This window comes from Callithrix jacchus, chromosome 12 (assembly GCF_049354715.1).
Source record: "Callithrix jacchus isolate 240 chromosome 12, calJac240_pri, whole genome shotgun sequence".
NCBI lineage: Eukaryota > Metazoa > Chordata > Mammalia > Primates > Cebidae > Callithrix > Callithrix jacchus.
In genome coordinates, this window is record NC_133513.1 from 81,220,615 (window position 1) to 81,244,435 (window position 23,821).

At 35.8% G+C, this 23,821-nt stretch overlaps 1 long non-coding RNA gene across 2 annotated transcripts; it reads left to right on the top strand.

Annotated features, from left to right (window-relative positions):
* Nucleotides 1–246: 246 nt before the first annotated feature.
* On the top strand, nucleotides 247–20,699 carry LOC118146129 (uncharacterized). 2 transcript variants are annotated; one of them, XR_004731582.3, is made up of 3 exons: nucleotides 247–437; nucleotides 12,852–12,989; nucleotides 15,963–20,699. It is a non-coding gene; the product is annotated as an uncharacterized LOC118146129 (long non-coding RNA). The 2 variants fall into 2 exon arrangements; XR_013524403.1 differs by lacking the exon at nucleotides 12,852–12,989.
* Nucleotides 20,700–23,821: the final 3,122 nt, after the last annotated feature.

The window sequence follows — 23,821 nt, forward strand, 5'->3', positions numbered from 1 at the left end:
GAGGTTTTCAGCCAAGTAGTTTGGAGCTAAACCCAAGAATCATTTACCAGTTCGAAAACAGATTTCCAAGCCTCTTACATCTTTCTTTTTCAGTTGTTAATGGTCACATGCTAGTTTCTTGTGAAATAGAAAATAAAAATGTCAAGGTAAGGAAAGTAAAGATATGAAAATGTCAAGTTAGTGATTAATTATAGTGTGTGCTTCTCTTCGTTGATATTTAGAGATTCCCGAATCAGACAATGCTTTAGGGACTTTGCAACTTCAGATTAGAGGCCTTGACTACTTTTTCTCCATTGTCCTTCATCTCAGAAACATCAATTCTCTCCCCAACAGTGGCTTTTCCCTTAAAATAGGTAAGAGGACATAGAGGATTCCTTACTCACATTAGAGGGAGATGTCAACACAGGTTTAAGTGACATCTTTGGACATTTCATAAGGTTAGTATGAATTTTGTTAGTTTTTATGTAAATAATAGTTCCATAAATACTAAAAAAGTGAAATAAATAATTATAAAAACATTTGTGTCCAAATATCCTGAATTTGTTATATGTCATTTTGTTTTAGTGACAAAAGATTCTTCTGAAATTTCATTAGTGAAATCAATACATAGATATAAAATGTAGAATGTATAATTTTCCAGCAATCGCCAGTTAGTCCGAAAGACGCAGCTGACTACAGTAAGAGGGGCAATGGTCTGAGTCATGAAAATTAGTTTTAGTCCTGTGGGAGTAACTAGGTTTCTTCTGTTCTCGGATGAATTATCTGTTCCTAGGACTCTAGAAACCAGAATCTTTATTTAGTAGTATATTTTGCTACCCAAATTCTCTATATTTTATTATCAGTTTGATACTCTAATTAGAGGCTAGAGTTTATGCCAAAAACAAGTATTTTATGAGTCATTGATAGAGTTATATAGATGCTCATGGATATATTCATTGTTGTATCATTTGTTTTGTGTCTTGTATTTCTAGAATAATTCAAAAGCTTTTGAGGAAGACATTAAAACAATGTCTTTTCTTAAAACAATGCCTTTTTGAGTGATACAATTTAAGAAAACACAGTAAACAATGGATTTGTTTTTATAATCAATGCTTTTTTCTAAATAAGAGTGGTAAAATTTATAGGATGTAATCAATAGTATTGTTAGCATGACTGTATCTTATAAGGATATGTACTCCTTAGAACAGAAAGTATCTCATTTAAGATGTTCTGAAATTGAGAATCAGAGGAAAACACAGAAAATAAAAAATAAAAAAATCAAGGCAACTTGTGTGGTGTTGCTTATCTATCAATCAATTATCATCATTATTATCTCTATCTTTCTACATACTTACCTATCTATATACCTATCTTTGGCTAACATTTGATGTTAAATGATCCCATTTCATCCTCCATGCACTTATTCCAAATTCCAATATTTACCTCTCTCTAGATTTAATTCATTTTATTGTATTTGTACTGGATATATTCAATATTATAAAGAATAAGTGGGCCAGTTGTGTTGGCTCGTGCCTGTAATCCCAGCACTTTGGGAGGCCAGGGCAGGTGGATCTCCTGAGGTCAGGAGTTCGGGAGCAGCCTGACCAACATGGTAAAACCCCAACTCTACTAAAAAAAAATACAAATAAATTAGCTGGGCATGGTGGCACACACACCTGTTATCCCAGCTGCTAGGGAGGCTGAGGCACAAGAATGGTTTGAACCCAGGAGACAGAGGTTACAGTAAGCTGAAACAGTGCCACTGCACTCCAGCCTAGGCAACAGAGTGAGATTCCCTCTCAAAAACAAAAAAAAGTAATATATAAGAATATTTGTATAAACTGAATGAATGCATCTTACCATTCAAAGTAAAAATTCAGTAGTTTAAAAAAGATGGGCCTTTCTTACTATAATATTTCAAACATTTTATATGCAAAAAGAAACAAATCAAAAATAAATAAATATCCCATTTATATATTAAAAAGTAAACATATATATGAAAGTATATTTAAAAAGCAAAGGATACATAAGTTATAAACATTGATTGCATCTAGAAAGGGAACAATACTTCTTTTCCCTATAGAATTTTTTTTGTGTGTGTATATGGTAAGAACACTTAGCGTGAGATCTATCCTTTAAAATTTTTCAGTACACATCATGTTTCTATTAACTACAGGCACTATGTTGTACAGCAGACCTCTAGAGCTTATTCATCTTGCATAACTGAAACTTTATACCCATTGAACAGCAACTCCTAATTCTCCCTCCCTCTAGCAACCATGTTTCTATGAGTTTGACTATTTAACATATCTCATATATGAGGAATCATGCAATAGTTGTTTCTCTGCAACTGGCTTATTTCCCTTAGCATAATGTCCTCCAGGTTACCCATGTTGTTGCATGGGGCAGATTTCCTTGATTTTTGAGGCTGAATAATATTCCACTGCTATGTACATACCACATTTTCTTTATCAGTTCATTGGTTGATGGACATTTAGGTTGTTTCTATATTTTGGTTATTGTAAATAATGCAGCAATGACCATAAAGTATATATCTCTGAGGTTCTGATTTCAATTATTTTGGATATACAGGTTGAGTATCCTTTATAAAAAATGAGTGGGACATGACATGTTTTGAATGTCTAATTTTTTCAGATTTTGGAGTATTTGCATTATACTTACTCATTCTGCATCCCTAATCCCAAAATTCAAATTCCAAAATGCCCCAATAAGGACTTCCTTTGGGTGTCATGTTGGCACTCAAAAAGTTTCAGATTTGGAACATTTCAGTTTTGGAGCTTTGGATTAGGAATATTCAATCTCTACCAAAAATGGTATATCCAGTTTTTGAGGAATTTTTGGAAATGCCAAAATAAAAAATGCTGGATCATGTGCTAATTCTATTTTTAACTTTTTTGAGGAACTGCCAAACTGCTTTCTATAGTGGCTTTACATTTCCACTTTACATCCCCATCAACAGTCTCACTGTAGATTTTGAGAGCAATATTTTTTGTTTAAAAATATAATTTGGGAGGCCGAGGTGGGTGGATCACCTGAGGTCAAGAGTTCAAGGCCAGCCTGGCCATCATGGTGAAACCCCATCTTTAAATATATATATATATATATATATTTAAATATATATATATATTTAAATATATATATATATAAAATTCATATTGTAGTTGTGTAATTTCCATTTATTTTTGTAAAATTTTTGTGAATTCTTGAAAATGATATGTTTGGTAATTGTGGGTACAAGTTGTATGATCATTCTTGAAATTGTTTTGCTCCCAACTCCTATGTTGCTATTGATTGTTTTTATTATTAGATTGATGCACCCATTTATGAAGCAGCTGGATTTAAGTGTCTTATAAGCCAAGTATATAATATCTCTAATGGCTTAATAGTCTCTGAAGTTTTAAATGTGAGTTTAATTTGGTTAAATTTATCAAGATAATTGAAATAGTTGTATTGCTACCACCTTCTTATTTGTTGTTTTATTCATCAAATTTTCTTTGCTATATTTTTTGTTTTATTGGATTTTATAGAATTGAAAAGCCTTTTGTTTGTTTTTTCCTCTACTGTACTGAGAATTACAAATTGCAATGTTCTGTTTTTAAGGATACCCCTTAAAATGTTTAAAACAGTCTGCTTACCCATCCATTTTCCTCATGTACTTTTAAGTTACTCAATATCATTAGCCTTCTCCTAACCTAGATAAGAAATATGCTCTAATTAATCTCTTTTTTAAAAAAAAATTTACTTTAAGTTCCAGGATACATGTGCAGAATGTGCAGATTTATTACATAGGTTTACATGTGTCATGGTGGTTTGCGGCATCTATCAACCCATGATCTAGATTCCAAGCCCAGCATACATTAGCTATTTGTCCTAATGCTCTCCCTCACCTTGCCCCCAGAGGCCAGGGTATATGTTGTTCTACTCCCTGTGCCCATGTGTTCTCATCGTTCAACACCCACTTATGAGTGAGAAGGTGTGTGTGTGTGTGTGTGTGTGTGTGTGTTTCCTGTTCCCATGTTAGTTTGCTGAGCATGACAGTTTCTGGCTTCATCCATGTCCCTGCAAAGGACATGATCATATTATTTTTTATGGCTGCATGGTATTCCATAGTACATGTGTACTATATTTTCTTTATTCAGCCTATCATTGATGGGCATTTGGGTTGGTTCCATGTCTTTTCTATTGTGAACAGTGCTGCAATAAAAATATGTGTGCATGTGTCTTTATAGTAGAATGATTTATATTCCATTGGGTATATACCCAGTAATGGGATTGTCGGATTGAATGGTATTTCTGGTTCTAGATTCTTGATGAATTGCCACACTCTCTTCCACAATGGTTGAACTAATTTACATTCCCACCAACTGTGGGATGGATATATATATACATATATATATAATATATTCAATATATATATGTTTATATAGAATATATATATAATATATTCAATATATATATGTTTATATAGAATATATATATATATATATTATATATATATATATATATATTCACATACAGATTTTGAATCTGGGTGCTCCTATATTGGATGCATGTATACTTAGGATAGTTAGCTCTTCTTGTTGAATTGATACCCTTACCATTTTTTAAAAAAATTATTTATCATACTTTACGTTCTGGGGTACATGTGCACATTGTGCAGGTTTGTTACATAGGTATACATGTGCCATGCTGGTGGTTTGCTGCATCCATCACCCTGTCATCTACATTAGGTATTTCTCCTAATGCTATCCCTCCCCAATCCCCCCCACCCCCTGCTATTTCTCCCCTAGTCCTCCACCCCTCAGGCCCCAGTGTGTGATGTTCCCCTCCCTGTGTCCATGTGTTCTAACTGTTCAACACCCACTTATCAGTGAGAATGTGTGGTGTTTGGTTTTCTGTTCTTGTGTCACTTTGCTGAGAATGATGGTTTCCAGTTTTCATCCATGTCCCTACAAAGAACATGAACTCATCATTTTTTATGGCTGCATAGTATTCTGTGGTGTATATGTGTCACATTTTCTTTATCCAGTCTATCATTGATGGGCATTTGGGTTGGTTCCAAGTCTTTGCTATTGTGAACAGTGCCACAATAAACATAAGTGTGCATGTGTCTTTATAACAGAATGATTTGTAATCCTTTGGGTTTATACCCAGGAATGGGATTGCTGGGTCAAATGGTATTTGTATATCTAGATCCTTGAGGAATTGCCATACTGTCTTTCACAATGGTTGAATTAATTTACACTTTCACCAACAGTGTAAAAGCATTCCTATTTCTCCACATCCTCTCCAGCAACTATTGTCTACTGATTTTTTAATGACTGCCATTCTAACTGGTGTAAGGTGATATCTCAATGTGGTTTTGATATGCATTTCTCTAATGACCAGTGATGATAAGCTTTTTTTCCATATGTTTGTTGGCTGCATAAATGTCTTTGAGGTGGCTCAAGCCTGTAATCCCAGCACTTTGGGAGGCTGAGGCGAGTGAATCATGAGGTCAAGAGATCAAGACCACCCTGGCCAACATGGTGAAACCCCGTCTCTACTAAAAATACAAAAAAAGATTAACCAGCTGTGGTGGCATGCTCCTGTAGTACCAACTACTCAGGAGGCGGAGGCAGGATAATTGCTTGAACCTGGGAGGTGGAGGTTGCAGTGAGCTGAGATTGCACCACTGCACTCCAGCCTGGCACCTGGCGACAGATTGAGACTCTGTCTCAAAAAAAAAAAAAAAAATGAATAGTATCTGTTCCTATTATTGCCCACTTTTTGATGGGGTTGTTTTTTTCTTGTAAATTTGTTTTAAGTTCACCTTAGATTCTGGATTTTAGCTCTTTATCAGATGGGTAGATTGCAAAAATTTTTTCCCATTCTGTTGACTGCTGGTTCACTCTATCAATAGTTTATTCTGCTCTGTAGAAGCTTTTAAGTTTAATTATATCCCATTTGTCTATTTTGGCTTTTGTTGCCATTGCTTTTAGTGTTTCAGTCATGAAGTTCTTGACTATGCCTATGTCCTGAATGGTATTTCCTAGGTTTTCTTCCAGAGTTTTTATGGTGTTAGGCCTCATGTGTAAATCTTTAATCCATCTAAAGTTAATTTTTATATAAAGTGTAAGGAAGGGATCCAGTTTCAGCTTTCTGTATATGGCTAGCCAGTTTTCACAACACCATTTATTAAATAGGGAATCCTTTCTCCATTGCTTTTGTGAGGTTTATCAAAGATTGGGATGGTTGTAGTTGTGTGGCATTCTTTCTGAGGCCTCTGTTCTGTTCCATTGGTCTATATATCTGTTTTGGTACCAGTACCATGCTGTTTTGATTATAGTAGCTTTGTAATATAGTTTGAAGTCAGGTAGTGTAGTGTGATGCCTCCAGCTTTGTTTTTTGTTTGTTTGTTTGTTTTTTGCTTAGGATTGTCTTGGCTATGTGGGCTCTCTTTTGGTTCCATATGAAGTTTAAGGTGGCTTTTTCCAATTCTGTGAAGAAAGTCAATGGTAGCTTGATGGGGATAGCATTGAATCTACAAATTACTTTGGGCAGTATGGCCATTTTCATGATATTGATTCTTCCTAACCATGAGCATAGAATGTTTTTCCATCTGTTTGTGTCCTCTCTTATTTCCTTGAGCAGCAGTTTGTAGTTATCCTTGAAGAGGTCCTTCATATCCCTTGTTAGTTATATTCCTAGGTATTTTATTCTCTTTGTAGCAATTGTGAATGGGAATTCACTCAAGATTTGGCTGCCTGTCTATTATTGGTATACAGGAATGCTTGTGATTTTTACACTGATTTTCTATCCTGAAACTTTGCTGAAGTTGCTTTTCATCTTAAAGAGATTTTGTGCTGAGATGATGGGGTTTTCTAAATATACAATCATGTCATCTGCAAACAGGGACCATTTGATGTCCTCTATTCCTATTCAAATACACTTTATTTCTCCCTCTTGCCTGATGGCCCTAGCTGGAACTTCCAATACTCTGTTGAATAGGAGTGGTGAAAGAGGGCATCCGTGTCTTGTGCCAGTAGGATCACTCCTGTTTATGGTGTCTGACAACGCCTATTTGCATCAGTTTTCTTGCTTATAAAATGGGAACAATGCTACCTTTGAGGGCTGCCTAAGTTGTTGAATAATCAGTAATTCTACTCTGGATTCCTAGAAATGTCTTTTCTACCTTCTTCCTGTCTTCAAGTTGAAGTCACACCACAAAGGCAGCAGAGCTGAAGCTCTGGGCAGCACAAGTGCAGAGCTTCTCACAGTTGCCCCACTGCTGTCCCAGCCACAGACTCCAGAAGATTTTCAATTTACATTGTTGACGAAAGTAGTGATTCCATGTGAGGAATCACTATTTATGGCAACAAAAGCCCATGTATTTTTTAAATAATTGGATTTGAAAGTTAAAATTACTTCTTGATACATGTGCTGCAGAATAGATATTGTGGTAGCAGGCATAACAAACAAGTTAATCTCATTGAACATCTCTACCAGAGTTTTTGGGGGACCAGGTGCATTGTCAAGAAGCAGTAATATTTTGAAAGAAACCTTTTTCTCTGAGCAGTAGGTCTCAACAGTGGGATTAAAATATTCAGTAAATTATGCTGTAAATAGACATGCTGGCATCCAAGCTTTGTTGTTACTTTTATAGCTCATAGGCAGAGCAGATTTAGCATAATTGTTGAGGGCCCTGGGATATTCAAAATGGTAAGTGAGCATTGGGTTCAACATAAAGTCACCAGCTGCATTACCCTCTAATAAAGCCTGTCCTTTGAAGCTTTGAAGCCACACATTGACTTCTTTCCTCAAGCTATGAAAGTCATAGATGGCACTTTGTTCCAACAGAAGGCTTTGTCTACATTGAAAAATCTTGTGTAGTGTAGCCACCTTCAAAAGTTATCTTAGCTAGATCTTCTGAATAATCTGCTGCAGCTTTTACAGCAGTCCTTGGTATTTCACCTTGCACTTTTATATTGGTACATAATGGATGCACATATTTTGGGGCACATGTGATAATTTGATATATTCATATAATATGTAAAGATCAAATCAGAATACTTGTGATCCCTCACCTTAAATATTTATCTTTTATTGATGTTAGAAAAATTTAAATTATTCTCTTCTATTTTGAAATGTACATTAGATTATTGTTAACTGTAGATATCTATCTACTGATCTATCAAACACACAGGCTTATTTCTTTTATTTCTTTTGTCTAACACTGTATTTGTACCCATTAATCAACCTCTCTTCACCACCTTCTCTACCCTACCCTTCCTGGCCTCTGGTAACCATCAATCTACTCTCTGTCTTCATAAAATGCACCTTTTTTTTTTTTTTAGCTCCCACGTATATGCGAGAATATGCTATATTTATCTTTCTGAACCTTGCACTTTTGTGTTATGGCTGGTTTGATGTTTTACCCAGACCACCGAAACTTTTTCTATATAGCCATAAATCTGTTTCACTTTCTTATCACTCATGTCTTCACTAGGGTAACAATTTTAATTTCCTTCAACATCTTTTCCTCTGCATTCACAACTTGGCTGTTTGTCACAAGAAACCTAGCTTTGGGCCTATCTCAGCTTTTGACATGCTTTCTTCACTAAGCTTGTCATTTCTAGTTCTTTATTTAAAATGAGACTTTTCTCTTCACTTGAACAGCTCAGAGGCCATTGCAGGGTCATTAATTGGCCTGAATTCAATATTGTTGCCTCCTAAGAGAGGGAGCAAAATGGGAGAACAGCTGGTTTCATAGCCTATGGTTTTCCAGCCTCTTATCCAGACCCCGATTGCTGGTTAAAGTGAAAACAACTCTGATTAAATTTTGATATTTATTAGTTTTCCCTAAGAAGTCCCCAGATCTGGCCGGGTGCGGTGGCTCAAGCCTGTAATCCCAGCACTTTGGGAGGCCAAGGCGGGTAAATCATGAGGTCAAGAGATCGAGACCATCCTGGTCAACATGGTGAAACCCCGTCTCTACTAAAAATGAAAAAAAAAAAATTAGCTGGGCATGGTGGCATGTGCCTGTAATCCCAGCTACTCAGGAGGCTGAGGTAGGAAAATTGCCTGAACCCAGGAGGCAAAGGTTGCGGTGAGCCGAGGTCACCATTGCACTCCAGCCTGGGTAACAAGAGCAAAACTCTGTCTCAAAAAAAAAAAAAAAAAAAAAGAAGTCCCCAGATCCTTCAATACATGGTGCACATATATTCATTGGAAAGAGAAAGGAGAAAGAAAAAGAAGAGAGGAGAAGGCAAGGGTTATGGAAGACAGGAAAGGGAAAAATGAGCAGAATTGAGGACTGCTGTGCTTAGAAAAATAATCTAAGCACAGCCATTGCATGTCTTACAAAACTATTTGTATTTTATTTCATCTTTTGCAGAAATGTCCTCAAGATAATTCAGAATGTTCCTTCAGGTGTTACTAATGTTAGCTCATACTAAAATAAAATGTAGCATTAAAAATCACAGAGAACAAAAGGTATTAAAATGTCAAACTGTTTAAGAAGTCCAAACAATAAGTCTTTTATTTTCCTCTATGCACCCACTTTTATTTACCCAGCAAGTAAAATGTAGTTAATTTCAAAGCTAAAATTTTCTACACAAGATTATCTTATCTTCATCTTCTAGTCAATAGCTCTCAGAAGTGCATGCTGGTTTTTTACCTTAAACTTGAGCAAAAGTCGAAGGTTATGTTAACTGTACCAAGTTGACATTATGCATATTGTACACTTGGGGAGCGGAATGTTTTTAAACTGTTACTCATTGTTCTCCTTTCAGCAGTTTTTGCACATAAAGCAAAAGCTTATAATGCTTTATGTTTAGTGATCTTATAGCCATCCTGAGTTATGCATTATAATAGGAAGTTCACAGGACTGTATTCTAGTTGCAGTCCTGCTACTAACCAGCTATATGTGCTTTATGGACAAATCACCTCACCTCTCTGTCTCCACGTCACCCTTTGAAACGAGGTTTTGGCTAGATGAGTCTAAAGGTACTTTAATTTCTGTTGTAAAATATTTTTATAGAACAACACCATTAAAATTAAATCTGATTTTTCAAGGTGAATTGCTAAACTGAAAAACATGCAGGGAGACCCAAGCTCTATTTTTCTGGATGGTAGAAAGCTTCATATCAAGGGTTTGTGTGGGTGCTCCTTGCACATAACAAAACAAAAGCAGGAGAGTTGAGACATGATTAAATAAATTGTTATCTTCTCTATAAAGCACGTGTGCTCTTTGCTTCTTGATCTTGGAGGTGGAATCATTATCTAGCAAGCATTAAGAGTCCTTTTTTTTCATTTTTAACGAGGGGATTGTGAATAATAGAGGGCAGCATTAAGAGAAACAGGGAGGAGAAATAGTTATTTTTAACTTAATCTTTAAGTAAATGTTTATACCTTTATGATCTATCTCCATCCTTAGAATATTACTTGTATATATGGTGTATATATTTCCTATGCTGTTTGAATGTGAGAGATGATCTAGTTGGATCCTGCTAACCAAAAGGAAGCAATAAACTTGAAACAAGAGTGGAAATTTCCTTTCATTTATAGAACTCATGCCTATAATCCCAGCCCTTTGGGAAGCCAAAGTGGGTGGATCACTTGAGGTCAGGAGTTCATCACCAGTCTTGCCAATCATGGCAAAACCCCGTCCCTACTAAAAACACAAAAATTAGCTAGGCATGGTGACACACACTGTAATCCCAGCTACTTGGAATGCTGAGTCAGGAGAATCATTTGAACTGGGAAGCAGAGGTTGCAGTGAGCTGAGACCACTCCACTGTACTCCAGCTTGGGCAACAGAGTGAGACTTAGTCTTAAAGAAAAAAAAGGTACTTGTTCTTGGGTCATTACTTAGGCTGGAATGTGAGGGAGTGAAAGCAGACTTCATGTTCATGGATGCTTCAAGTGATCCATGCCTTCTACTCACAAAGCCAGGAAGTAATAAACATTAACCTTGATATCTGAGCTAAAATCAAGATGGAGTTGACCAAGGTGATCAAAGCTATGGGTTAGATTTTCTATAGCTGGGTACAAAGGTGTTTCCAGTGGCCTGAGGCTAAGTACTCTATGGTTAATCACAGAATCACTTATTAGAATCAACTCCAAATCTCAATTAAAAGACAAGAACATTTACATCCCAAGAGGCTAAGACAAGTGCCCCAGCAGTTGATAAGAGTTTGATTCTTGGCTCAGTACTTTTTGTCTTGAGTTTTGTCTACTATCATTCTCTGACCAAATCTTGGTGAGTTGCTAATTTCATAATCACAAGTTGTATTTCACCCCATGTTTCATGCTGTCAATTAAAATCAAATATCAGTGGATGCATTTAAAAATGTATTTGGTCATCAATATAAGATACAAGTGGTAAATGATCTTGACAAATAGCTCTATATGACTTTCCCAAATTATTCTCCTAAAGAACCTGAAGACTAGCAGATGGGGTTTGTGTTCCTGCTTATTGTTTGATGTTCATATTATGCTATCCTCTTTCATCTTTTAAAAAATCAAATAACTGAAGGATTAATAGTAGGTTCTCTTCTCACTGTAAACTTTATAAGGTATTGCAACTATTCTTATGGCTTCAGGTGCTAGTTTTATATTGATGACTTCAAAATTTATTTCTTCTGCTCAATCCTCATCCTTTAGTGCCAGGTCTATAGCTTGAATTTCCTTCTCAATGACTCAAATTGAATGATTCACATGTGTTTCAAACTAAACACACCCCATCTAAACCTATCATCTTACTTTTCAGTCATGACCCCTTCATGGCACCAGTCTCTATAAATGGCACATCACCAATGTGCCCAAGACAGAAATTGATCCTTATCCTTGTCTTGGCCACCTTGTGAATCTTTGTAGCCAATTAATCATTAAGTTCAGTTGATTCTGTCTGCTAAATGTGTTTTAAACCTGCCATCTTTCTTAAATATCATCATCCTTTTCTAGGTCACTATCATATTTCACCAGGAATCCTGGAAGAACCCCGTTAAGTTTCCCAGAGGCAGCCTTGCCCCTCTGGTCAGTTCTCCACACTAGAATGAGGTTTGTAGAAAGTAAATATAATTTTGTCAATCCCTTCTCTGATTAATACAACTCAATGGCTTCTTTTGTGCTTAAACTCCAAATTCTAAACATGAGCCATAAGGTCCTATGTGATATAGACTCTATCATTCTAAGTAGTCTCACCTTCGGCACTACCTTGAAAATTAGAGCTTCATTCACATTATCTTCTTTCAGTCTTTGAAATTATCATTTTCATGCAACTATAGGGGCTTCATAAATGCAATTTCCTCTACCTGAATTATTTGCCTCCATCAAACTAACTTTGCCAAAATCTTGCTTTCAAGATGTGTCAAATATTTCTTACTCATTCTGCTCATCCGATGTGAATGTGATCTGTTCAAAGTCAGCATTTCCTTAATTGCCAAACTACTTTATGAATCATCATTATACTATTTTATAATACAACACGCTTCTCTTTAGTGGCACGTAACACTGTGCAAAGCTATGCTTAAATAAATACAGATGTTTGAAGTTATGGCTAAAGTCAGAATTTTTATTTTGCATCATGTTTTTATCAAATGATTGTCTTGTTGACTAAATACCATGAGTGTAGAAATATAGAGAGAGACTGCAAAGAGGAAAATTAAAGCCAATTTCTTCTGAGAAGGAAGAAAAATAAGGAGAAAGGAATATGTGGCTACTACTAGAGGAGGTAGAAAGCTTATAGAAAAAGCGATATACCTAAAAGAGGAGTTTTAAAACTTTCAGATTGCTATGGAATGTAAACACTCTTCTCAGTCTCCTTACCAATTTTAGTTCATTTTCTGCTTTCATATTACTGCTTTCAGAGTTGGAAGGTTATTGTTTTCATAAGAAGATTGCAGAAGCCAGGCACAGTGGCTCATGCCTGTAATCCAAACCCTTTTGGAGGCTGAGGCAGGAGGATACCTCTAGTCCAGGAGTTTGAGACCAGCCTGGGCAAGATGGTGAGACCCCTTTCTCTATAAAATACCTAATAAAGTCTGCTTCCAGTATCCAGTTATATAGTGTTAGTGAAGAAAAGACAAGTGCACCAAACATGTCAAAACAATATGATAGAAGCTCTACAAAAAGTAGAGCCAAAGAAAAATAATGGCATAAAGGAGGAATGGCATTTGCTTGGGGAGAACACAATAGAATCCATAGCAGAAATATTTGAAATTGATCTCAATATAATAATAGAAGTTGCTCACATGGAAAAATGGGATTAATATCATTTTAGGACAAGGAAGCAAAGGTGCCAAACTGAAATGGCGAACAAGAACATACTGCTCTTTGGAATGTATTAGCAGTTCAATGTAGAGAAATGATTCTCAAACTAGAGACCTCCCATGTACACACTTAAATATCAGAGACAGGAGCAAGCAATGTGAAACTGAAGGAACAGAGGGAATGAAGGAGGATAATGATGCCAGGGTGGGTAATAGAGTGACGGTGAAGAGATAGTCATTTCAAACTTAACATGTCCATATCTAACCTCTAGATTTCCCTTTAATAACCTGTCAGTTTCCTAGTCTTTACCAACTCATTAAATGGCAAAATAATAACTTCATTGGCAGGTGAGAAATTTGTTCATGTCTAAAATAGCTCATTCTATCTCTTAAATTTATCTAAAATCTGTCTGCACCCAGGCCATCCCTCTAGTCGAACCACTGTTAGTTCTCTGCCTTTGATCTGAGTCTCTGCCTTTGACCTGTGTTTATATGACCCCCTCTGACACATCTTTCTCATAGTTGCCAGAGCAATCTATTAACAGGGTAAATAGTTTATCATCATTCCACTCATCTCACACAACTCTCATCCTCCTTCTTGATTCTTTAGTAATTGGGCCTACTTTCAGCTGGTTTGAGAAAACCAGTGTCTTCCAAGCTGAAAGTTTTAAATTCTGTTCCCTGAAATAATTTCCCTACATTCCTCACCCAGCTAGCACCTTTTCATCCTTCAGTTATCATATTTAAATATTACTTTCTCAAATAATTCTCTATGAAAGCAGTTTGACCTTTTCCTTACTTCTACACTCTAGTCTTATTGTTCGTGTATTCATCACATTGCCCTTATAAAAGTATCTGTGTGCCAACTGTTTAATGTCTGTCATAAGCTACTATACTGTAAACTCTATAAGGACAGGAAACGTATCTGTTTTGGCATGATTTACTCGATATAATGTCTAGAAAACAGTAGCTTCCTGATGAATCAATCCATCAGTGATAAAACTTGTGTCACTTGGACTGCTTATTTACATAAATCCCAGGCCCCATCCCAGGAAATTATGATTCAGCAGGCCTGAAGCTGAGTGCAGGAATCTACAATTTTAACTAGCACCTTAGGTGATTTAGAGACTGGTGACCCACAGAACACTCTAAGGGAAACAAAGAGTTTGGAGTCTGATACCATAATGAAGGCAAAATAATGAGGTTTGGAACTAAGGTGGAGGAATTGAATGGAGGAAGTAGCCAGTGAAACAATAGCACCTTTAATTCACTAAGAATTAGAAAAGTTACTGCCTACATATAGTGATGTAATGGGTCTCAGAAATACCCTTCAAATTTATTTCCTGTATCTTTTTTCCTGAATTCTTCATTTTTGCTATCACCTCTTTGGAGGTTATTTTTTCGAAGTAAGGCAAAAACCAGAGTATAAATCAGGTAAAATGCATTCATGTGATAAAACCACTATAGCCATGAATACCCAATAGACCCCAAACCAAAAGCAGAAATTGCCAAAGGCCCAAAGTATATGAATACATAGAGTATGTAAAGGGAGGTAGCATTTGTTCTACGGGAGAGTGAGAGATGCTACAAAACTGGAGAGGATGGAGCAGATTCTCCAAAGGTCACTGTGAACACTGGGATTAGGGGATAAGGAAAACTGAACAAGAGAAAGAAACTCAGAAGATCAACTCTGCTTCTTGTACGGTATCCTAAGAACTGCAGCAGAAGGGAAGACATGAAAGAAAAGAGGATGGACTCAGAGATTCATTCAGGGAATAGATGCTTTCCCTCTTCTCTTTCCCTTTTAATATTCTGACATTTGTGTAATATTTTGATGTATGACAGGCAACAAATTGTCAAGTTGGCAATAGATTCACCTCTATAAGAATTGTTTATGAAGCCTTGGATTTAACGACTCAGGTCATTTAATGGCCACAGTAGGCTTAGATGACAGAGCCCATTTTCCTTCTTGCCATTGTCCATTCCTCACAAGAAAAGCCCTCCTTCTCAGTCATGTCATCTTTACTTCAAAACATCTCCACTTACTGAAATTGAATTGTTTACTTGCAGCAAAACTTCAGTTATAAATGTAATCCCAGATTATTCACCAAAGTTACTGTACTAAATTAGGACTGATAAAAGAAGAATATTATTTTTAAGGGGCATAGAAAACATGAATAACATAATTTAAACACTAAATTTAAATGTGAATACTGAAAAACTACACACTTTGGGCATTAGACCAATGATTCAGAACTATGGTAATTGCTTTCAAAGTAAAATTGTTTATCAAGTTTAAATAAAGTATTTATAAGAGATGACCAAATGTGAAAAATAATACATAAAAATGTTAAATTACTTTGTATCATTTGAAAGAGGGTGTTGGTATAATGAAGAGAGAAGTGACTTGGTAGTCTTCCCTGACTCTATCAGTAACAAGTTTTGTGACATTTCACAATTCTGTCAATCTCCTAGAGCCTTAGTTCCTAGTCTATAACACTTGAGGACCTGAGGCAAACCAGATAGTTCTCTTCTACTCTTAATATTTAATTCTAGATCTTGCAAAAAGAAGTTGATGCATTGCTTTCCTTTGAACTACTCACAGCCTTGTTTGGGAGATCACAGAAAACAAACCACTGCATTTATAATTTTTCTTTGTTCTTAATCACAGTGAATAAATACATAATCACTTGTAACTTTTTTTTCTAGGTCTGTCTTTCTCACCTAATTCTGAGTGCCACAAAAGCAGAAACTATGATTCACTTAGTCCTGGCAATGTGAGCCTGGAAGCTGGAACACCTTAAAAACTTAGTGAATCTCACTATAAATGAGAAAATTAAAAAAGAAAGGAAGGAAGAAAGGACAGAAGAAAGATAGAGAAAAAAAGAAAAAGAAAAGGAAAAAAAAATTCAAAACAAAAAACCAAGAAAGTTGTCATGAAATCCAGGAAAAACTGAGTGTGCTCTTCTTGAACCTGACGCTTAATTGTCCCCATGCTCCTGCCTCTTCTGAGTCCCACCAATCCCTCTACAATAATGTACACATGTATGCAAGTATACACACTACAAATAAGGAAGTCTGTCAAGCATTCCATATGCCATGAAGATGAGGGAAAATGTTGGGGGAAGGCTTGGAATCAGCTGAAAGGGGGAAGATGCTGAGGGCACCTGGCCAAGAACTCCCAGGTCATGACGTGGGCAGAAGAGGCTTTCTCCATAGTCTCTATATTCCATGTAAGGGAAAATACTTATTAGTCTCTACTTCTGTAGTGTAGAAATAAGGTGAAAATAAAGTAAGTAATCAACCAGACTTAGATTCTTTCAGCACCATGTACTCTCTCCTATTCATTCATAAATTTGAAGTGTTAAGGTCTCACACTTGCTATGAAACTTCCGTTGAGATGGAAAATTCTGATTAAAATTCATTTAAAGTTGAATTAAGACCTATGGCCCTCTTCAGAGAACTGGAAAAAACCACCTTAAACTTCATATGGAACTAAAGGAGAGCCTGCATAGCCGAGACAATCTAAGCAAAAAGAACAAAGTTGGATGTATCATGCTACCTGACTTCAAACTATACTATAAGGCTACAGTAATCAAAACAGCATGATACTGGTACCAAAACAGAGATATAGACCAATGGAACAGAACAGAGGCCTCAGAGGCAATGCCAAACATCTGCAACCATCTGATTTTTGACAAACCTAACAAAAACACAGGGAAAAGATTCCCTGTTTAATAAATGGTGTTGGGAAAACTGGCTAGCCATGTGCCGATAACAGAAACTGGACCCTTTCCTGGTACCTTACACTAAAATTAACTCCAGATGGATTAAAAATGCAAACATGAGACCTAACACCATAAAAATCCTAGAAGAAAACCTAGACAAAACCATTTAGGTCATAGGACTAGGCAAGGACTTCATGACTAAAACACCAAAAGCATTGGCAACAAAAGCCAAAATAGACAAATGGGATCTAATTAAACTCTAGAGCTTTTGTACAGCAAAAGAAACAATCATTAGCGTGAACTGGCAACCAATAGAATGGGAAAACATTTTTGCAATCTACCCATCTGACAAAGGGCTAATATCTAGAATCACAAAGAACTAAAACAGATTTACAAGAAAAAAACAACCCCATTCAAAAGTGGGTGAAGGACATGAACAGACACCTTTCAAAAGAGGACATATATGAGGCCAACAAACAGATGAAAAAATGCTCATCATCACTGGCCATTAGAGAAATGCAAATCAAAACCACATTGAAATACCATCTCACACCAGTTAGAATGGTGATCATTAAAAAATCTGAGACAACAGATGCTGGAGAGGATGTGGAGAAATAGGAACACTTTACACTATTGGTGGGAGTGTAAATTAGTTCAATCATTGTGGAAGACAGTGGGGTGGTTCCTCAAGGACCTAGGAATAGAAATTCCATTTGACCCAGAAATCCCATTACTGGGTATATGTCCAAAGGATTATACATTGTTCTGTTACAAAGACACAAGCACATGTATGTTCACTGCGGCACTGTTTACAATAGCAAAGACCTGGAACCAACCCAATGCCCATTGATGACAGACTGGACAAGGAAAATGTGGCATATATACACCATGGAATACTATGCAGCCATAAAAAATGATGAGTTTGTGTCCTTTATAGGGACATGGATGAATCTGGAAACCATCATTCTCAGCAAATTGACACAAGAACAGAAAATCAAACGCTGCATGTTCTCACTCACAGGCGGGTGTTGAACAATGAGAACACATGGACACAGGGAGGGGAGCATCACATACTGGGGTCTGTTGGGGGGGATTGGGGGGGTAGTGAGGTTGGGTGCAGTAACATGGGGGAAAATGCCAGATATAGGTGACAGGAGGGTGGATGCAGCAAACCGCATTGCCATGTATGTACCTATGCAACAATCCTGCATGATCTGCACGTGTACCCCAGAACCTAAAGTACAGTTTTATATATATAAAGAAAGATAGATTCAAAAAAAAATTTAAAAAAAAAGATTGAGGCTAAAGGATCTCCTTTACTCCTTCACACCACAATTCCCAAGTCTAAAAACTTACTATTTCCAAACTTTCTGCATTTCTTTAGACATTGACATTGAGTTGTCAGGTACTGAGGGAAAGAAGAAGAAGAAACAGGGGTTTCTGAGGAAGTTAAAATATGTTTTTATCTCAGACACACACAACTTTTAAGAATGCAAATGATGAAATGTAAAATTCTGTGGTTCCTTTAGAAAAATAGTTTAGCAGTTTCTTAAAAAGTTAAACACACAGTTATCATATGACCCAGAAATTTTACTCCTACATATTTACTCAATAAATGAAAGCATCTATCATTCCAAAGACCTGTATACAAATGTTTATGGCAGCCTTAATTCTAATAGCAAAAACAACAACAACAACAACACTGTAAACAAAGTATCAGAGGTAAATAGATAAATCTGTGGCATATTCAGACAGCAAATACTACTCAGCAGTATAAAACAACAAACTATTGGTACATGCAACAACACAGATGAATCTCACAGCTGCAATGATAATGAAAAAGAATACATATGGTATGATTTGTATTGATTGTAGGAAAACAATCCATATCAATAGAAATCAGGTTACTGTTTGCCTGGGGAAGGGGATGGAGAAAGATTGACTACAAAGGAGGAGCATGAGGAAACTTTCTGGGTAGATAGCAATGTTCTACAACTTTACTGGCAGGTGGTTACATGGATATGGAGCTTGCCGAACTCATTAAGTGTTCACTTAAATGGTGTGAATTTTATTGTATATAAGTTAGACCTCAATAAAATTAATTTTAACAAAATTTAACTTACTCTGAAGCTGAAGTTTTGTGGTACCCTTAATGGGTGTCAGAAATGAAAAGCAAGTACTAGATCCACATAGTTAATTACCACCTACGAGCTCTCCCCAACTCTAATCACCTATATAAATCGCAGGGAGAAATTGGTGATTAAAATATGTAACCCTGAAGTCAAAATGAGAGGAATTGGAGCATAGAGTATGCTATTTAGAAAGTAAATTAGGAATATATTTATTTAAACAAAAGTAGTACTGACATATATTTTAGAAGATTGACCAAAGCATCAATCTGAAAGTTGTTTAATAATCTAGCAGGGGCTAGGCATCACGGCTCATGCCTGTAATCCCAGCACTTTGGGAGGCCAAAGGGGACAGATCACTTGAGGCCCGGAGTTGGAGACCAGCCTGGCCAACAGTGTGAAACACCATCTCTACTAAAATATACAAAAATTAGCCAGGTATGGTGGCAGGCACCTGTAATCCCAGCTACTCTGGAGACCGAGGTGGGAGAATCGCTTGAACCCAGGAAGCAGAGGTTGCAGTGAGCCAAGATCATGCCACTACACTCCAGACTGGGCAACAGAGTGAGACTTCATCTCACTTCATCTTACTTCATTAGATGTTATTTAATTATTATTTATTTTCTCTTTAAAGAAAAGGGCATTCTACATCTGGGAATTGTGGAGAGAGTGTTGCTATGGGGCTTTCCAGTCCCCGCCCTTCTATTAACTATGAGCAATCTTTAGCAAAGCTCTTTGTAACAGAGCTCCTTCCTTTCTAATGGCTTAGCACCTGTAATTCTTTATTTCCAAATAGCCACATATTTCTCTTAAATTTCTATTTTATCTCTTTATAATATAAATGTATTCTAAAAAGAAAATAGTTACACAATAACTATTGTATATATTATTGCTTAACCACGTCTTTTCAGTGTGAAGAAAACAAAGAAACTACCAATTTTATGCTACTTGAATGATTTTCCCAGAAGAACTGAGCTGTGTATATCAAATAAAGCAGCTACTCTAAGTATTCCAAGCAGAAAGGGTTCTTACATGTGGAATTCGATACTTTCTTAAGCAATGAAAGTCAAAAAAGTCACTGCTAGAAATGAGTGACTTATAGGACCTTTCCTGGGAGTTGCTGCAGATGAAAGCTCAGGAGTAAAAGGGTACCATGATGGCAATTTCAACTGCCTGCAGCACTGTGTGGCTGATTCTCAGGAGTTCACCCAGAAGCCACCATAAGCTTCTGTTATTTGCCTGTGCACCTGCTTGCAACTACCCCAACGAATGAAAACCCTTTATTAAGACAAAAGCAGAAACACATTACAGGAAAGAGAATTCAAACTTGCTCCCCTTCTAAACAGAGAATATAGAAAGGATTATGGGTGATATCAAACTAATACCATATAATCCAGCACCCAGAAATGATCAGTTTTTATATTTTGCTCTGAATAGCTGTATACAAATCAAATCTAGGATTCCCAACAAACATAAATATATAAATGTAGTGATGTGGATGTGATAGGACAAGCTGGACTAATTTTGTAATATACATAATGAATTCTTTAATTGATCATGAATATTTTAATAAAGTATAATTTAAAATACTTTCATAATCATATGAATACATTATTTGTCTTTTATTACTCTCATTGTTTTATCAGTGTACAGTGGAATTTTCCATGAACCTCCATGACATGTTATTGTAGTAGACTGAATGCAGACACAAATATAAAAATCCAACTGCTTTGTTAAACCAGATATTAAAGAGATTTGCAAAACTATAAAGCAAATCCAACTGCTTTGTTAAGCCAGACATTAAAGAGATTTGCAAAACTGATAAGCATATTTTCTTGTGACATATCTTCAAACTGCAAGTTAACTGCCATTTTATCTTACACTAAACTTTCAAAAAATCTCATTTTTTTACAAAAGTTTGCATTGGCTGTGGCATTTGCCAAATAGCTTCATGAATCACAACTGAAGATGGGTTACACATGGGAAATTCAAGAGACCAAGAAACCAACTGCAGGGAATGAAGGACTTCATGAACCTTGAGCCTCTTGTAGGGAACTACTTTCAAGATAAGCGATCTAAGCTCCAAAATCGCCTTTGTTTTTTAAGAGAAAAACAGAATGTAAGCTAAGCTTTGACTAATTCCACATATTATGTTCTAATGTATGTAAAATCATTTTTGGATTAATCATAACTTTTTCTTGGACTCCTTCACATTTTTTACTCATTCCTGACATCAGAGGCAGTTTGGCTTCTGGAGTCAGAGTACAAAAATGCAGATGGAAAGCAGGAAGCAAAATTACAAGGCTGGACTTGGAGGTGGTACCATAAGATCAAATTAGCAAAGCGCATAAAAGCAAGATAAGATTTGAACACCAGGAATGAATTTGCTCAGACAAGGTTATCCAAGCATTAAAAAAAAAACCTGCCAGGATTTCTTACATGAAAATATGTATCTAAAATAACCATAACCTCTGAAATAATAATTCTGTAAAGCTCCTTACATATTAAGCACATTTATATACAATTGTATTTTGTAGTTCTGATATCAATGTTCAGTTCTGCCTAAGTTTGTCCTTTATCTCAGCAATCAAAAATAGCATTTTGTGTTTATTTCTAAGCTTTATTAGATGTCATCCCACTCTTGTCCCTAGCTACTTTGTGCTGGGATGATCATTTATATTTCGTGGCTATTAGTACTCTTGGTAGATTTCCTCAGTTTCTGCTAATGTAATTTCCAAATTTATTCAAATATAGATTATTTGTGTTTAATTTTCTCCAGTATACTTTGAAAAATGCACTGGAGAAAATTAAACACAAATAATATATATTTGTATTTATTAATCTATTAACTATTAATCTATTAATCCAGGAATTGCTTCTAGATTTAAAATCTTGAATCTTGCTTTCTGTTTTTCTCTAACTCCCTGTTTCTCTCTGTTACCCTTCTCCTTAATAATGGAAAACCCTACTTCTTTCCCTTTCGTAATAAGTTCCTGTTTTGAATAAGAGTAAAAAATTAATTTCCTGATGTAAAGTATACATTTTTGAGACAGAGTCTTGCTCTATCACCCAGGCTGAAGTGCAGTGGCACAATCTTGGCTCACTGCAACCTCCACCTCCTGGGTTCAAGCAATTATCCTGCCTCAGCCTCCCAAGTAACTGGGATTACAGGCACACACCACCATGCCTGGCTGATTATTGTATTTTTAGTAGAGACTAGGTTTCACCAGGTTGTCTGGGCTTGTCTGAAACTTCTGACCTTAAGTGATCTGCCACCTTGGCCTCCCATAGTTCTGGGATTATAGGTGTGAGCCACTGCGCCCAGCAGAAATACACATTTTATCACACATAATGAAAAAAATCATTAAACATTACTGCTAGTTAATCCAGATCACACTTTTCACTGCTTATTTATTTTAATCCCAGTATTTAAGCTATATCAAAAATTGTTTACTCAGTAAAAGATACAAAAAAATAAATTGGGGAGGGGAAAAGATAGATAAAGGAAAATATAGACGGTTAGAGAGGCAGATTGACCTAAGCTGAGAAACATCTCTTTTACTGTTTGCTTCATTCTTTCTTCATTTTAGCTCTCTTTCAATGAAACCTTAAATTTTCAAGCTGATTTTAAGCAGGATGTCTCCAATAAAATCAACTATGGTTGAAGAGCAAATACGGATGACTGATGAGACTGATGTTTTCAAAAGTATGTTTATCACCAAGTGGAGATTTTTAACTCCAGTGCAATATCCCTTAGAAGGGCATTGAACAGTAAAAATGGGGAATAGGGAGGTGATTAAAGGAAGGTTCCTTGTCCTACTTTTCAATACTGATAAAAGCCCCAAAAAGTCTTAACTGGATCATAGCTGTTTTATAGCCTGTAAGGAGACATCTTTCCTCAGCTTTGCAAGTGCTTCATATACTACTGAGAAAAATCAAAATAATGTCATTCCTCAAAGAGAACATGGTTTGGCTTAAAGAAAAAAGGTCAAAAAGTGCTAAAATTTTGAAGTTGTGTAGGTATGAATATAAGAGCATTTCTTTCTTCAAAATTCTGTGAAGTCATAGAGTGCATGTAAAGTTGTCTAGGTCATTAAAAATGGATTGTGGGTATAGCTGCTTCAAAAGACTCAAATACTGGAAGAGCCTTAGTTAAAGTAAACTCTGGTTTATTCACATTTATATCTAAAACTAAAAATATTTGTAAAAAATATTGTTTTTAACTTTTAGCCAAATTAAGTAAACCTAGAATTAACTATTGAAAATTTTCCAAGTATAATGTCTTGGTAGAAATACTGCTTTTTCCAAGATACCAAACCAGGTCATTCTATAGTAGTAAAATTTAATGGATGATATAATTTTATTAAATAATCAATTTGACTTTGCCCGATTACTAATTTAATTTTCTTTAATAAAATATATTTTAATAAGATATATTTATTATTAAAAGAAGATATATTTTACTTGTTTTATTTGTATTTGTTTAAATAGTGTGCCATGACTACAGTATGATTAATTTTGCAAATCTGTGTGATATGACTGGCCTTCCATATTCGTAAGTACACTTGTCTATACAAGAGGTAATTGTGGAATTTTACTTATCTATCTATCCATTTATTTATTTATTTCATTATACTTTAAATTGTGGAATTTTATAATGTTCCCAGAAGATGCCTAAGATTCAGTGGAACTTTATTCTTTTCAGTAAATA